A 17293-nucleotide genomic window follows, 5' to 3' on the forward strand; every position below is an offset into this window, starting at 1 on the left:
CTAGGCCACCAGACGTGGGATCTGGCTATGGCCTTCATTAGGACGATCCCCGGGTGCTCGCGGTGGAGCTCCCGGACAAACGCCTCTCAGCCTCGTAAGGGCATAACTACTCGGCTGCCCCACATCAGGCAGTCTGCCTGCAGTGATAGTTCATGCCTGCGCCTATGGAAAGGTTTGATCTCCTCGGGGCAGGCATCGCGGGTCTCTGCCCAGTCACCAGTTAAAACGCATCTTTCGTCCAGGTTCTGATTTGGTGCGACATCGTGGGCGAACCTGTGGATTCAAAGGCATGACCATCTCACAGTCCTGTTCGTCCTAACCTTCTGTGGTCGCCAGGGGTAGCCTGCTAAGCGCATCGGCAAAGTTGTCTGTGCCTGGTCTGTGCCTTATTGTGTAGTCGTAAGACACCAGCATGAGTGCCCACCGCTGAATGCGTGCCGAGGCTTTGGCGTTTATTGCCTTGCACTCAGATAGCAGGGACGTGAGGGGTTTATGGTTGGTTTCTAACCCGAAATTGGCCACGAAAAGGTATTGGTGCATCTTTTTGACATCGTACACGCACGCGAGCTCCTCCTTCTCAACCATATCGTACCCGCACGCCGCCCGCGAAAGTGACCTGGAGGCATAAGCAATAGGTTGTAATTTACCCGCATCATTAACGTGCTGTAAAATGCACCCGACCCTGTACGCTGACGCATCACATGTAAGAACTAACTTTTTACCTGGGTCAAAAAAGGCTAAAACACTGTTGGAACATAGAAGATTGAGTTCTTTATTGAAGGCGCGTTCTTGGGCGTCCCCCCAAAACCAATCGCACCCCTTTCTGAGTAGCATGTGGAGAGGCTCCAGCAGCGTGCTCAAGTTCTGCATAAAGTTCCCAAAGTAATTGAATAGCCCGAGAAAGGCAGGCAGTTGCGAGATATTCCAGGGCCTGGGTGCCAGACGAATTGCTTCGGTTTTTGATTCTGTTGGGCAGATTCCATCAGCGGCAATTCTTCTACCCAAAAATTCAACCTCAGGCGCGAGAAACAGACACTTGGAATTGTTAACTCTTCGGCCTACTCGATCCAATCGACTTAGTACTTCCTGCAAATTGCGGAGATGGGAGTCGGTGTCCCTGCCCGTGATGAATATGTCATCTTGAAACACAACCGTCCCCAGGATGGACTTGAGCAGACTCTCCATGTTGCGCTGGAATATAGCAGCTGCCGACCTGATGCCGAATGGGCATCGATTGTACATAAAAAGCGCTCGATGTGTGTTGATGGTGGTGAGTAGCTGAGACTCTTCGGTCAGTTCTTGCGTCATATACGCAGATGTAAAATCTAGTTTCGAGAAAAGGTTTCCTCCAGCCAACGTGGCAAATAGGTCCTCTGCTCTGGGCAGCGGGTATTGGTCCTGCAGGGAGACTCTGTTTATGGTAGACTTGTAATCCCCACAGATTTGTACGGATCCATCAGGCTTCATGACGGGGATGATGGGACTTGACCAGTCGCTAAATTCCACGAATGAGATAATGCCTTCCCGCAGGTCCAGTTCGTGTTCAATCTTTTCCCTCATCACATAAGGCACAGCTCTAGCCTTGTGATGGACCGGTCTGGCATCCTGTGTGATGTAGATTTTAACTTTAGCCCCTTTGAAGGTACCCACACCTGGCTGAAAGAGATGTTCAAAACGACTTAGAACTGCAGAGTAGTGTGAGATACATGACAGTAAGGTGAACGTGTGAACGACTACACTGCGGAAACATCTCCACCTTCAGCACCAGGTCAGACGGAGATGCTGAGCGAGCAGGTGAACTGCAGAATCCCACTTTTTAGGAGCTGATCGTTGTGCCAAGCAAATGAGTTTTGCTTAATGACTAAAAATGAAAGGTGCTAGAAGTGGGATTCAAACCCACACTTTCAGAGCAGACTTAACACAACAGCTTGGACCGCTCGGCTGTCCTGACGATCCAGTGCTGTGTATGGCCACCTGCAGGTTGATTTTGAACTTTTGTGTCTTGTCACAAGAAACAAATGAGGGCAACAGGTGTTTCTCTGACTGACACCGGGGAAACAGTGAGACAGACTTTGGAGCAAGGGTCTGGTTATTGCCAAACAGCAAAGAAAATATTAATTCCGGGATTACCCAAAAGAGCAGTGACCTCGACGTGATTTGAACATGCAACCTTCTGATCTGGAATCAGACGTGCTACCGTTGCGCCACAAGGCCTACACAGGGAACTTGAGATTTTCGTCTATATGAAGATTCCGCAATACAAGGGGCTTTAAAATCCCTGCCCATTCCCACCAGGTATCAGAAGAAGCGCTCACCTGCCAGTCACCGTATGTTTTTTGTTTAACTTTTGTGTTGTTTTCACGGGAAAGCATGATTAAGTAACCCGTCATCTTCTTTTGTACAATGAAAGAAATGCTGACTGAGGGACAGTCGATACTTCAATCATTTGTTCTGTGCTTTGCATGTTAACTGTTCAACCATATCCCATTTTACACACTGTGTTTTAGGAGTCTGGTTCAAAATCCTCATCGCTGGCGACACCAGGAATCTGGTGCAACTTTTGTCAAATTTAACAGCACCGGTTATTCCGACACGCCAAAGTTCCCCGGTGGATCCATTTTCTCTCGCTAAAAGTTATCAGCCTGCACTGCCCCTGATATTTGTGAGCTCATTCTTTATATTCAGTGGTTTATCGCCCTTTGATGGGCTGCAGTGTGGCGGATATCACGTTGGCCTCACGTACGAAAGGTCCCCGGTGGATCCGTTTTCTCTCACTGAAAGTTATCGATTATTGAAGTGAAATAAAGAGCAATTAAGGAATAAGGGAGCCCTTTTGCCAGGAGAATAAATAGCAAATAAAAACAGCAAATGCTGGAAATTTCAGCAGGTCAGTTCGCATTTGCCAGGAGACGAGACTCGCCTCCGATTGTTCCTCTATCGGAAATTTCAACACAATGTTCTCGCCCGGCATCGAACCGCTGACCTTTCATGTGTAAAGCAAACATGATAACCGCGACACTAGGGAAACCTCTGACACAGTGACCTCAACAGACGGGAGCTGACCAGTGAGCTTCCTCTGTGCTGATCACCACTGATTTTTAATGTGGAAGCAAGTCATCCTCGCATCTGGGATTACCTAAGAAGAGAGGAGGATCAGGAATGTGTTGGCTCACCTGAAACTACTTCTGTCCCACACTGAAAGTTCTCAATCCTTCTCCTCCGCTGCCCTTTACAGAAATGTCACGTGTTCACTTCCACATCCTCACAGTGGGGCCACAGAGGCTCCGACCATCTCCCCGTGATCAGCGAACTCGCCCAGTTTGTAAAATTAAACCAGGGACATGTGTCCGGCAAAGGGCAGGAGAAGCGGGAGAGTGTGTAAGCTCATTCTGTAACAGATAGTAGTGGGGTTATTAACAGCGATTACAGCAATCATTAATCCTCTCACACACCTCAATTATGTTTCTGCGATGAACTGATTGAGAATAGAAAGGGTTAATGCTCGGGATCTTAACCACTCAACCAGGGAACAGCTTTGATAATTTGTATCAATATAAAAATATATATTTATATATGAACCTGTATTTCAACGGCAAGCTGTCTAGACCTCATGGCACAACGGTCGTGAATCTAACTTTGAGCGAGGGAAATTGTTCCACAGTGACACCCATTTCATCTTTTATTCCCCTTTAAACACTAGAAACTGAGACAGGGGGAATAAATGGAGAAATAAAAGCACAGGGATACAGACAAGAGGAAGAGAGATGGGGAAATACTGTCCCCACCCAGAACTAATGCAGAGACGCCTCTGCTGCGTTCGGGGTGGCCACCCACAGCCTGGATACACTAACGTCCCAACAGCTCATTGAATGTCGGAGTGGGACCGTGCGGCGCTTCAGAAGACAGGTCGAAAAAGCAAAGTCACTGATTCGGTCTCACGTGCTTCTCTAATCAAGAGTAGCCACACACAAAAACTTTCTTTTATAATGGCTATACATTACCGTTATGATTGTCAAGCAGTTGGTTCATTGATCTAAAGGTGTGACTTTAGATGAGTTGAAGTTAAATGAAATTTGTGAGAAGTCCTGGGTTCCAATCCTGGACGAGTCCATTATTTTGCCGGCGAGTTTTGAAATTGCATAGAAATTTTGCAAAGGAAGACTTGCATTTCTGCAGTGACTTTCAGGAACTCATGACGCCCCAAAGCGCTTTACAGCCGTTGAGTTATGTTTGAAGTGTTGTAGTGTGGGGAAAGATGTGTCCAAATCACCCCACACGAACCTCAACTCTTTACAAAGGAGTTTGGTGCAAATAATCAGGTGCCTCAGGGACTTGGGCTTTCTTTGAATGAGTTCTGCTTGTACCTGCATTCAAGCTTGAAACAGCAACTGGGCTTCCATCTCACGGGAGCAGCGTGTGGCGGTTAGCGAGTAGGTGACGAGGTTTGGGGTTGATGTGCGTCACTTTCAATCTTTGAAATTTCACAAAGCAAAGAAATGGTGAATCCAACTGTCCCTGCAAGCATTTAGTTCCCGTTTAATCACAGGAATATCCGCAGTCAGGAGCTGAAAAGGAATTAAAACCTAATAAGGCTTCGGGACAATCAGAATACTTCGTCACAGACAAGGCACCGGAAGGCTGGAAGGTAGATCACACCGGTTGTGGGAGAACTGGTTGGCGGTGACATGGAAGTGTCTGCAGTGTGCGGGATCAGACTGCTTCCACGCATCCACAATGAATGTCCCACCCTTTACTTGGGAAAAGTACAACTGAGAGTGGACAAGTTCCAACTGGTCGGAGCAATCTGAAGCTTTAACTGACGGACGCCCTGGTTTGGGATGTCTTGCAGTATACACTTGTGTCAGTCTCTGTGGCGCAATGGGTTAGCGTGTTCGGTTGTTCACCAAAAAGTTGGTGGTTTAAGCCCTCTCAGGGACTTCAACTGTTTTCCCCGAGGATACTGTGCCGCACTGTTCCAGGTTGTCATTGTGTGCTTTGGTGTCACGAATATATTCCGCAAACATTGCCAGCTGTGCTGTTATCCAGTGAGTTCCCACTCCAATACTTATATGAGCATTCAGTTCAAGTGTCGAGTTTGAGTCTATACAGAACTGAACATCGATGTCAGAAAATTTAACAAGGCTGTGGGACATTGTGTTTAGTTAATATTGAAACATTAATATGAATAAATCAATTTTTTCAAATATTTAATTAAACGGGTTTTCAAAATGTTTCCGCCCAGTTTCGAACCAAAGATCATTCGCGGGTGAAGAAAATGTGACAACCACTACAGTACGGAAACACTGCAATTGAAGCAATGTTAGGAACATAACCAGAGCTTTCACCGACACAGCTGGCCTACACTTCAAGAGCTGGTTTTATGAGAATAGAAAGACGGTGCTATATTTAGGAAGTCTGTGTGTGTGGCAGGAATTGATCGAGTGTTTCCGAGACTTTACACATAGGAACAGGAGATGACCATTTAGCAGCGAGTGGTTAGGATCTGGAATGCACGGCGTGAAAGGGTGGTGGAGGCAGACTCAATCTTATCTTTCAAACGGGAGCTGGATCAGTATCTGAAGGAAAAACAATTGCAGGGCTCCGAGGAAAGGGCGGGGGAGTGGGACTCGCTGAGAGTCGGCACGGGCTCAACGGGCCGAATGGCCTTCCGTGCTGTAACCATTCCATGATTCGATAAGTTAGCGGCACATTTCATAGTGTGGGTGGAAGCAGAACATTGCAAAGGGACATGGATTGAGTCGGCAAAACTAGAGGCATCTGATTCAGGGGATTCCGGTGAAGCGGAAATTCGGGAGTTTAATGACTTTGAAACGAACATTTTTGTTTTGTGCAGCTTCGGTCAGAAAATTTTTGTGAAAGGAATTTTTTGCAGAAAGGAATGCAGCATTTCATCTTCTGTCTTAACACTTCTTTCTGGGTGTCGGGTCACATTTCCTTTCCATGTTATTCTTCCAGAATGTATATTTTCTTTGGTGTTTCACAATAACCAGACCCTTGCTCTAAAGTCAGTCTCACTGTTTCCCCAGTCTCCTGTTGATGTTACCAGCAATGAACATTTTGAACCAGACCCCGAAAGCAGTGTGTGAAATGGTTTATGGTTTAAGAGTTAACTTGCAGAGCATAGATAAATTATCCAATTATGGACTCTCCTTCAGTTAGAATTTCTTTATTTGTGCAAAAGAAGATCATCGGTTAATTAACGATGTATTCCCATGAAAGCAAAATAAAATGTAATTAAAAAGTAATCAACAAACTTGGTGTTCGAACCCGAGAACCTGAGATTAAAAATCTCACGCTGTATGAACTGAGCTCGCTGTGCTTCTGCTGAAGCTAACGTTTTTGTCACTGATTGCAGCCAGGCGCCTGTTGGCTCCACCCCAGATGTTTAAACTTGATGTCGAAGAACTGCCAGAATCTTATTGAATGGTGGACCAGGCTCGAGGGGCAGAATGGCCTACTCCGGCTCCTAATCCTTGCATGTTTATGATCTTAGGACCTTTCACAGGAGAACAATCTCGCCCTGAGCATGCATGAGGAAAAAGCTCCAGAAAATATTCCCACCCGGTGAGCTTTCGCGTGAGAGGCGAATGTGTTAACCGCTACACTGCGGAAACATCTCCACTTTCAGCACCCGGTCAGACGGAAATGTGAAGCGAGCAGGTGAACTGCTGAATCTCACTTTTAAGGAGCTGGCCGTGGTGCCAAGCAAATGAGTTTTGCTCAATGACTAAAAATAAGAAAAGGGATTTGAAACCGCGCTTTAAGAGCAGACTGCAAACTGAACGTAGCACCTTCGACGGCTCGGCCATCCAGACTGTAAGTTCATTTAAATTTTGAACTTTTGTGTCTTTTTACATGAAGTAAATGAGGGCATCTGGCATATCTGTGCCTGACACCGGGGAAACAGTGAGACAAACCTTGGAACAAGTGTCAGGTTATTGCCAAATGGCAAAGAAGTTCCCAACTCCTGAAGAACAATGTGGAAAAGAACAATGATCCCGACATGATTTGAATACATAGCCTTCTGATCGGGAGTCAGACACACTACCGTTGCACCACGAGGTCTACAGTGTAGAGTGCGCATGTTTGTATACATGAAGGTTCCTGAAACACAGTTTCATTGACCCTGCATTAGTGCAATGAAAGGGCTTTTATATCCCCGGCCACTCCCACCGTGGGTCAGACAGCATCAGAAGCAGTGCCCACCTGTCACTCACCCTCTCACACCCGCTTTCATCACCTGCTGCTCGCGGACTGCAGCAAATCCAGTTCATCATCATCATAGGCAGTCCCTCGAAGCGAGGATGACGTGCTTCCACGCCAAAAAAGGATGAGTTCACAGGTGTTTCAATATTCCAGGTCCTGAAATGTATGTTGAAGGGTGGAAGATCCCTGTGCATGGATTTCTTTAACATGTGATGGCCGTTGCACCCCAGCCATCACACAGGCTTGACAGAGCGAGGTATTCGTCCAGTGGCAAGGGATAAATAAGACGACTGGAGACCAGCTCTGCTGCACGGACACAGTGTGCACACATATTGCAGTGTGGGCTGGCCCGTGCTGCCCCTGGGCCCCTGGCCTTGAACTAAGGCCTCCCCTGGGCCGTGATCACATTCTTCCACAGTCTCTCGCCGCTCCTTCGCCCCGATCTCGCCGTTCCTGCTGTATCTGCCCACGCTCCAATCACTGACCTGGATCTTGATGACATCACTCGTCGCTGCCGCCGCCCTCCTGCACCAGCTCGCACTGCTCCCTGAAGTAGTCTCCCGGGACCTCCAAGCAGCTCCCAGGGACGCTAGCCGTTCCTTTTATGGCCCCGACCTGCCGCTGGAGTTCTCCCGTTAGTGTATCCAGGCTGTGGGTGGCCACCCCGAACGCAGCAGAGGGGTTTCTGCATTAGTTCTGAGTGGAGACAGTATCTTTCCCCTTCTCTCTTCCTCTTGTCTCTATCCCTGTGCTTTTATTTCTCTATTTATTCCCCCTGTCTCAGTTTCTAGTGTTTAAAAGGGAACGAAAGATGAAATGGGTTTCATTGTGGAACGATTTACTTCACTCAAAGTTAGATGCACTGCTGTTCGCCATGAGGTCAAGGTAGCTAGCCGTGATATTCAGGTTAATATATAAATATATGTAAATATATCTACATCTATCATAACTGTTCACTGGTCGTCGAGGGGTTAAGATCCGGCGCACTAACCTGGTAACGATACTCGATCAATTCATCGCATAAAAATAATTGAGGTCTGTGAGACGATTAATAATTGCTGTAAGCACCATGAATACCAATACTTTCTGTGATCGACTGAGCTTACAGACGATCTGGCTTCTCCTGCCCTTTGCCGGGAACGTGTTCCGGGTTTAATTTAGTAAACTGGATGAGTTCGCTGATCGCGGGGAGACGGTAGGAGCCTCTGTGGCCCCACTGTGAGGATGTGGGAGTGAACACAGTGGCTGGGTGATCCGTGACATTTCTGTAAAGGGCAGCGGAGGAGAAGGATTGAGAACTTTCAGTGTGTGACAGAAGTTGTTTCAGGTGAGTCAACACATTCCCGATCAGCACAGAGGGAGCTCACTGGTCAGCTCCCCTTTGTTGGGGCTATTGTGCCAGTGGTTTCTGTAGTGTAGTGGTTATCATGTTTGCTTTACACGCCAAAGGTCCCTGGTTCGATCCCAGGCAGAAACAATATGTTTAAACTTGCCAAATGGGAACAATCGGAGGCGAGTTTAGTCTCCTGGCAAATGGTGCCTGATTTCCAGAATTTGCTGTTTTTATTTGCTATTTATTCTCCTGGCAAAACGGCTCCCTTATTCCTTAATTGCTCTTTATTTCACTTCAATAATCGATAACTTTCAGTGAGAGAAAACGGATCCACCGGGGACCTTTCGTACGTGAGGCCAACGTGATATCCGCCACACTGCAGCCCATCAAAGTGCGAGAAACCACTGAATATGAAGGATGAGCTCACAAATATCAGGGGCAGTGCAGTCTGGTCAACGTCAAACCCTCCTTTCTTATTCAGCAGTGGCATGAACGGGAATCAGACGCCACAAAGTTTAATTAAAGACACAAATACAAGTAACATTTCTAAATCTTTTCACTGTAAAATTCTTTTACTTTATTTGAAATCCTGCTGCGTTGAATCTGAAAATGAGCACCGTAGGATTTTGGCTTCACTACTGATTCTATTCTCAGTGCATGGTAGGAATAACCGGTGCTGTTAAATTTGACAAAAGTTGCCCCAGATTCCTGGTGTCATCAGCAATGAAGATTTTGAACCAGACTCCTAAAATACAGTGAGCAAAATGGGTCAACATGAATAAGAACATAAGAAAATAAGAAATAGGAGCAGGAGTCGGCCATACGCCACTCTAGCCTGCTCCGACATTTAATACGATCATGGCCGATGCAATCATGGACTCAGGTCCACTTCACTGCCCGCTCCCCAAAGCACAGGACAAATGATTGAAGTATCGACTCTCCCTCAGTCAGCATTTCTTTCATTGTGCAAAAGAAGGTGAGGGGTTAATTAATGATGCTTTCCCATGAAAGCAACACAAAAGTTTCAGAAAAATAACATACGGTGACTGGCAGGTGAGCGCTGCTTCTGATACCTGGTGGGAATGGGCGGGGATTTTCAAGCCCCTTGTATTGTGAAACCTTCATATCGCCGAACATCTCAGACTTCATGTGTGGACCTTGTGACGCATTGGTAGCACGCCTGACTCCAAATCGAAAGGTTCTGTGTTCTAATCATGTTGGGGTTGCAATTATTTTCAACATTGTTCTTCCAGAAAATATTTTCTTTGCTGTTTGGCAATAACCAGACGCTTGCTCCAAGATCTATCTCACTGTTTCCCCGGTGTCAGGCAGAGATGCGCCTGCTGCCCTCATTTATTTCATGTGTCAGGACACAAAAGTTCAAAATCAACCTGCAGGTGGCCACATTTAGCATTGAATGCTCCGGGTGGCGGAGTGGTTTAAGGTGCTGTGTTCAGATCGCAGTCTCCTCTGGAGGTGCATGTTCGACTTTGACATTTCTTATTTTTAATCATTTAGTGAAACTCTTTGTTTGACACCACGACCAACTCCTTAAAAGTGGGATTCTGCAGTCCACCTGCTCGCTTCACATTTCTGTCTGACCTGGTGCTGAAAGTGGAGATGTTTCCGCAATGTCGCGCTTAACACGTTCAACTCACAAGGGAAAGCTCCCTGGCCAAGCATATTTTCTGGAGCTTTTTTATCATACATGCTCAGGGGCGAGTTCTGTCCTGAACATTCGAGCTAAAGTGCTGAGTTCATTCGCCATGTTGTTAGCAGCCTGCCAGTGAATCTGTTTAAGGTGTTCAAACAGATTCCTGACAAAGCTGTCCCGGCTCGCTTCCCGGAGACACCGTGGTCACCAGCGCCCCAGTTTCAGTGGGTGAGCCGCGGGATGTAGGCCATCCATGAGAGAATACCCAAGATCAGGGATCAGTCTACGGACAGGGGCCCCCAGCCGGCAGCCTTCGGCGATGAGGGACTCATGGGAGATGTCGTGGTGGACCAGCCACTAACTGAGAGTCCCCAGCCTACAGCCCCCGGCTGTGCAGAACCCTCAGTTAATGAAATGAACTCAGCAGCCACACCTAAAGGGGAAGTGTGTTGTCGCCCCACAGGGGCCATTCCCCCGATAATGTGGGACTCAGGCACACCTCCAGTCAGAACACTCTGGGTCCTGCGGTACAGACCGCCTTACCGCCGGCCACACAGGCAAACCAGAGGCTGAATAAGGGAAGGAGAAGAACAGGGATTAACTTGGCCAGTCAGAGACGGGAGGCAGATGTATATAATAGCACGATATGAGTTTAAGAATGTTTAAGAGTTCGAGTTTTAAATTAAGATTTTAGAAATTTCAGGTCACCACAACCTCACGAGGAATCCATGGGTAAAGAAGTAGTGAGAGGAATAAGATCGGTTATGAAGGAGTTGTGGCCGGCAGTGTAAGGGGTGGTTTTCAGGGGGTCAGCTTTCCCTTCTGACCTTATATGAGCGGTTCCGAATCGCTCCCACACCCTTGGTTCTCGACACTGGAATTATGAAGGGACTGTGACAGACTTGGACAGACAATCGGTTTCAAGGTAGGAAGAATGAATGGCTTTATTGTGTTTAAAAAGAAGTAAAAGGCACACCTTTAATAACACACACAGACCAATACACACTGAGGGGTACAACACATTGAATAAATTGTCCAATTACTGCTTGTGGGGAAAAGAATACAGCTTAAACTCTAAATGGAGTAAAGAGGAGAATGCAGATACATTTACACAAGTTATCCCAAACTCCCCCCTCCCAATTCCCCTAACTAACTAAGTTATAGCTCTGAGGGTTCAGGGGCTATGCTCACCAACCACTTTAGACAGTTGCCGATGATTCACGGTTTCGGGGTACGCTGCACTTGGCCTTCTAGGCGAGCCGTACCCCGGACAGAGGAGAGGACTTCGGACTGCGTAGTCTTCGGTTGGGGTGCATCCGTTGATGCGCTAAGTTGCGTTTTGGATGTATGGGGTAAGAACCCACTTTCTTTGGTTCGGAATATTTTCATTTGTCCCTTTTGGTAATTTCTCCCCCGTTGGGTCGTTCAGAAGTAGATTGTCGGGTGGTTGTCAATTTGGTTGCTGACAACCTTCCGTTTCGTGGGCCTCGTGCTCGGTCAGTTCTTGATGAGTTCTTGCAGGTTCCTTCACGACTCCATTTCTTCACTGTAGAGGAAGCAGGCTGCTTGCATCTGTGTCTGTGTTCCAGTCTGTGTCCTTGTTCAAGTCTGTGGGAGTTCCAGTCTGTGTTCTGTTAGTTTTTCCTTGTAAAACTGGGGGATAGATATATCCCCCAAAAAAGGCTTTGTTATCTCCCATCAAATCTCTTGGGCTCTGTTTAAACTGTTCTGTGCATTGATTTTCAAATGTCTCCTTTGTCGGCAGTAACTCGATTAGGGTGTGAGAATGTGCTATCACTGGTTTTGCATTGTTTTAGGATTGTCCAGTTTTCCTGACCATGATTTCCATTGTGCTTGATTGGGTAATTCGATTATCTCTTCGCGGGTGAATAGTTCCCCCCAGACAGTCTGGGATCCTTAATACACGAATGTGCTTCACAGAGTTTAGCCCCACCTTCTGTACTCGGTCACTCTTTTTTTCAGCCAAAATGTTGTAGAATCTTACAATTGATCTGCTCCTTCTCATAGATGTTTCAGGGATCTCAGGCTTCTGAAATTTCGGTCCATTTTGAATTCTCTTTCCTATGAGTCCAAACACATGGCGGGGTGGGGGTCTTGGTGAATGCATTTCCTTTTATCCCCTGCAGGCATCGTCTGCCCCTTTAAACTCATTTTAAAAGCCCAGAAAGGGATTCTTCTCCTCTGCAGGGGAAAGGTACCAGGCATCTTTGCGAGATATTGATAAATTCTACATTCCCCCGCTGTGATACCATGTCATTTATGGCATCATCTTACAGGTGAGAAAAGTTCCTGGCTCCCAAGAAATAACCTTCCCCGTAAATTAACTAAACTAATACCCAAAATATGCATTATACTTATGTAACATCACCACAGATATACACTTTTCCCTTTACAGGTACAAACTTTTTATGTTTACACCCTCCCAGCTTGGAGGGGGTTCCATCCCTACAATTGCATTTCAGCACAGTTACATTTCATTTCAATTGCATTATATTCACCAGCATGTAGCCAACGTACAACCACATTACAGAAGGAAGAACATAGATTAAAATTAAACAACATCAATTGGTCTCCTGAGGTTTGTCCATCACCCGGTAATGTCTGGATCCTGCCCTTGAGAACTGCTCTCAGGCTGGCTGACACACAAGACAAACTCAAAACAATCACCTAAACATTACTGCAACATTACCCTCAATTCTAAACTAAACCTTAAAATGTAAAATGGTGCAGTCAGCTACCTTCGACTAAAAATTAGAGCTATGTACAACCTCCACCCGTCTACGGGTAGCCTGGTTAGTCCCTGTCAGGCCCATGCCTGGTGCGGTCTGATAGCCGCCTGGATGCTAGGGTTTCCTCGCAGCCGGTGAGCTGGAGACCCTTGGCTCTGGGACAGCTCGATGCTGCTGTTCCTGTGAGACCCTCATCGCTGCAGGCGGCTGGCTGGGGGTCCCTACTCTGAGCGGCCTCTGTACTTCTGACCTTCGGCCTTTCCTGTCGGGCTGCCCTTCTCCAAGGGTAGAATCGCTGAGGCTCAGCTGCCGGTGACCACGGTATCTTTGGCCGTGGTGTATGGAGGGTCCTTCTCAGGGATTGGGTTACTGGGGGTGCGTCCGAATCCCAAACGATGGGTGGGATAGCCCCTCCAGTTGTGCAATTCACTGCCCCTATAGGCACGGTTTCTGAGCCTGCCACATTCCCTGTGGGCCCTCCACCGTCGGGGGCGGCCAACGGAGCGTCCCTGTCCTGAGGACAGTTCACACATCCCGGCTGAACTCTGTGCTTGGCTGACCCTGGGTTGTTGAGCTTGCACTGGTTGATGTGGAACCACTTAGTACAGCGGGGCAGCTTTATGGCATAGACCATCGGGCTTGCCTTGTCGACAATGCTGTGTGGCCCCATATATAATGCCTCAAAAACCCCGACCCGAGCATAGTTCCTCACCATGACCTGGCCTCCTATCTCCCATTCGTGGTGTTTGCTGGGTTCCAGCAGCAATCGGTTACTCTGATGCTGTCTGTCCATATTACGAGCAGACTGCCAGTGAATCTGTTTGAGGTGTTCAAACAGGTTCCTGACAAACCAATCCCAGTTCACCTCTCTGAGCTGACCTTCTGTGAGCACCGGGGCGAGGACATGGGTGGGGGTCCGCATGATCCAGCCAGTCATGAGCTCGTATGGGGAATACCCGGTGCTCTTTGACTGGCTGGCTCGGATCCCCATTAGGACCAACGGTAAGACCTCCACCCACTTTTGGGGTGAGTCTCCTGTCTCCTTCCGCAGCCTTTCTTTAATGGTGTAGTTTAAAAGCTCCACATTACCCGATGACTGTGGATTGTGGGCAACGTGCCATTTCCCCTCAATGCCGAGCACCTTAAGGGTTGCCTGCATTAACTGCCCGGTGAAATGGCTCCCCTGGTCCGACTCCACATACTGTGGGAGTCCCCACCGGGAGAACACTTCCCTCACTATTGCGTTGGCTGTTCGGCAGTTGAAGGCTTCAACCCATTTTGAGAACACGTCTACCAGGACGAGGCAGTATTTGTAGCCTCCCTGGGCGGTGGGGAGGGGCCCGATGTCGTCAATTTGGATTGACGGCCATGGTCCCACTACCATCCTGACGTGTCCTAGGGACACCTTCCTTTTCTGAGAGTCAGGGTTGTTCGCAGCACACACCAGGCAGTTCGCACAGAACCCACGGACATCCTCCCTGAGTCCCGGCCACCATCCTGCCTGTTCCACTCGTTGCCAGGTGGTCTCAGGCCCGGGGTGTCCAGCTCCTGGACCCTCATGGGCCAGTTTTAGGAATTCCCTCTGGTGCTGCTGTGGCATGACCCATTGTCCCTCTTTAAACAGCATGACTTCCTGAACGGTAATGGCTGCTGTGCCGTACGGACCTTCTACTCTCTCTCCTCGAGCTAGCACATTCAGGACAGCTTTCAGGACTGGGTCCTGTGCCTGAACTGTTTTTAAGTCCGGGGCCTAAGCAATCCCTGTACTCTCTGCTGCACTGTTCTTATTCCTGACCGCTGCTATGCGGCCGGTGTCATAGGGGTCCCAGAACTTTCCCGTGCGGGCACCTTCGTTGGCCAGTTTGTCAGCCTGTTGGTTTCCCTCTGCACGGGGTTCGGTTTTTGAATGGGCCTTCACCTTATGTATGTAGACCTTTCCTTCTTCCACTATCATGATTTTCTCCAGCAGGGGCTTGATTGCCAGGGGTCTCCCGTCAGCGGACGTGTATCCGCGACGGGACCATGCAGTCAGGTACTCCGTACACGAATTGCAGGTGAACATACTGTCCGAGCAAGTCGTGTACGGGATAGGGAATTCCTCGGGGTGGGTCACCACGTACATTACGGCGGACAGTTCAGCATGCTGGGCGCTCATGGTGCTGCGGAGCTTGATTACCAGGGCAATAACTGCCCTTGGGTCATAGGATCCGCACGCAGTGAGTCGTTTGCCAACAGATACCGTGCTGGACCCATCCACGTAGATGTCCCGGCCTGTAGGGTGTAACCCAGCCCGAAGGCCAATGTTCACCTCCCATACCCCTTCTATGGAGCACCTGTGGGCATTCCCTGGGTTGATTAGGTTGGCTGCGAGCCTTGGCTCACGGGGGCCTTCTAATCTGAGGTCCATCTGGGAGAGGAGCAGGGTCCAGCGAGCAATGTGGGCATTGCTCACCGTCCCGTCCTTAATCCTCCTATCTAGGAGCATATAAGTATAGTGGGTTAGGAGTGTTAGAGGAGACCCTCCCGTGAAGATCAAGGATCTTTTCACTGCCCAATGTGTGGCTTGGAGGTGTCTCTCACAGTTGGAGTACACCTTCTCCACATCTGTGAGGATCCTGGTGGAGTAAACCACCGGTCTCAGCTGGCCGTGCCACTCTTGATGCAGCACTGAGCTCAAACTGTCCCCGCTGGCTGCCACCTCCAGGAAAAACTCCATTCCTACATCTATCGCTCCTAAGGCTGGCGCGGTCTGCAAGTCCTTCTTGAGCTGATTAAATGCTGCCTCACCAACCCTCATCCCAGTCCCACTCTGCCCCCTTGTGTAGGAGCCTGAGCAGAGGGGCTGCGGTGGCTGCATAATCCTCAATGAAGTATCTGCAGTACCCGGTGAGCCCTAGAAAGGATCTTACCCCTGTCACTGTGTTGGGGGCTGGTAACTCCTGTACTGACTCCCTTCTAGCCTTGTCTATGGCCCTTTCCCAGCGCGCACAGTCAGCCCCAGGAATTTGACTTCCTTTTGGCCGATCTGTGCCTTATTCGGGTTTACTTTAAACCCTTCTTCTTTTAGCAGCTCCAGCAGCTCAGCCAGCAGTGGGCCATGCTCCTCCCCCTGATCGGTAAACAGGAGCAGGTCATCCACATACTGCACCAACTGCTGGGGTCTGCTAAAGACCTTTGAACAGTTCGCCATGCATTGGTGAAAAATGCTGGGCTGTTGTGGAAGCCCTGGGGAAGACAGTTCCACGTGTATTGTTGGCCCTTAAAGGTAAAGGCGAACTTGTACTGGTCCTCCCGTTTTAAAGGAATGGACCAGAACCCATGTGAAATATCCAGCACAGTGAAAGTGGTCACGGATGCTGGAATACTCCCAATGAGATCCGCTATGGCTGCCACAGTGGGTGCACAGGCAGGGATATTCTTATTTAGTACTCGATATTTCACGGTGGCCCTCCATGAATTGTCCGGTTTCTTAACCGGCCACAGTGGAGAATTCACATGGGTAGCTATCGGTCTTAACACCCCTTGTTCTACCAGTGATCCCAGCACCGTTGTCAGGTCTGCCTCTGCCTCCCTGGGGAAGTTATATTGCTTTTGTGGTCGGATCATGGGGTCCCCTACTATACTAACTTCCACCCCCGTTACCCTGCCACAGTCATGTTTGTGGGTGGCAAATGCTGCAAGATGTGCCCGTACATATGCCTGGTACTCCACTGGGGTGTTACTGACCAGTAATTCCAAGTCGTAACCCTCCTTTGGCTACACGGTACACAATGTTACCTTGGCCCCTTTTTCTGGGATCACCGCCACCTCACCTTCCCTGTCTGTCTCTATGGCTCCCCATCGACAGTGGTTCCTGAGATCCACTAGGATCTGGTGGCCAATGATAAAATCAGCCCCCAGGTTCCCTTTTCCCTTCTGCTCCCATTTCATCAGGACACACTTCCATTTGGTCTTGAGTGTCCCCAACTGAATGGTGAGCGGGATGGGAAACGAACCAGTTTGCTCATTGCCTGTGAACCCCACTAGACTGTACGGGACCCCGTTCGATAGAGGTGAGGTAGCCGGGTTATCTGCATATACAAGGGTGCTGGAAGCACCAGTATCTAGCAAGTAGGTCCCTTTCAATTTCTCCACCTCCTCGTAACGCACGGTCTCTTCCAGGCATCGTACTCTAGGGAACACAGGTACACAGGCTGCGCTGGCTCTGGTCATGCATCTGGGTGGGTTGGAGCAGAGGGTTTTACCGAACCGGCTACTGCACCGGTTGTGATAGTTACTGCTCCCTCTCCGTTTATGAGTGTCTGTAGAGCGGCTACGAGTGTCTCATAT

The 17293-nt window shown here is 48.6% G+C and overlaps 2 non-coding genes across 2 annotated transcripts; one reads left to right on the forward strand and one right to left on the reverse strand.

Moving 5' to 3' along the window:
- Positions 1 to 2142: 2142 nt before the first annotated feature.
- On the reverse strand, positions 2143 to 2214 carry trnaw-cca (transfer RNA tryptophan (anticodon CCA)). The gene has a single exon. It is a non-coding gene; the product is annotated as a tRNA-Trp (tRNA).
- Positions 2215 to 8631: 6417 nt separating this feature from the next.
- On the forward strand, positions 8632 to 8704 carry trnav-uac (transfer RNA valine (anticodon UAC)). The gene has a single exon. It is a non-coding gene; the product is annotated as a tRNA-Val (tRNA).
- The last annotated feature ends 8589 nt before the right edge of the window (positions 8705 to 17293 follow it).

The sequence above is a fragment of the Pristiophorus japonicus genome, unplaced genomic scaffold (assembly GCF_044704955.1).
Source record: "Pristiophorus japonicus isolate sPriJap1 unplaced genomic scaffold, sPriJap1.hap1 HAP1_SCAFFOLD_752, whole genome shotgun sequence".
NCBI classification, from domain to species: Eukaryota; Metazoa; Chordata; class Chondrichthyes; family Pristiophoridae; genus Pristiophorus; species Pristiophorus japonicus.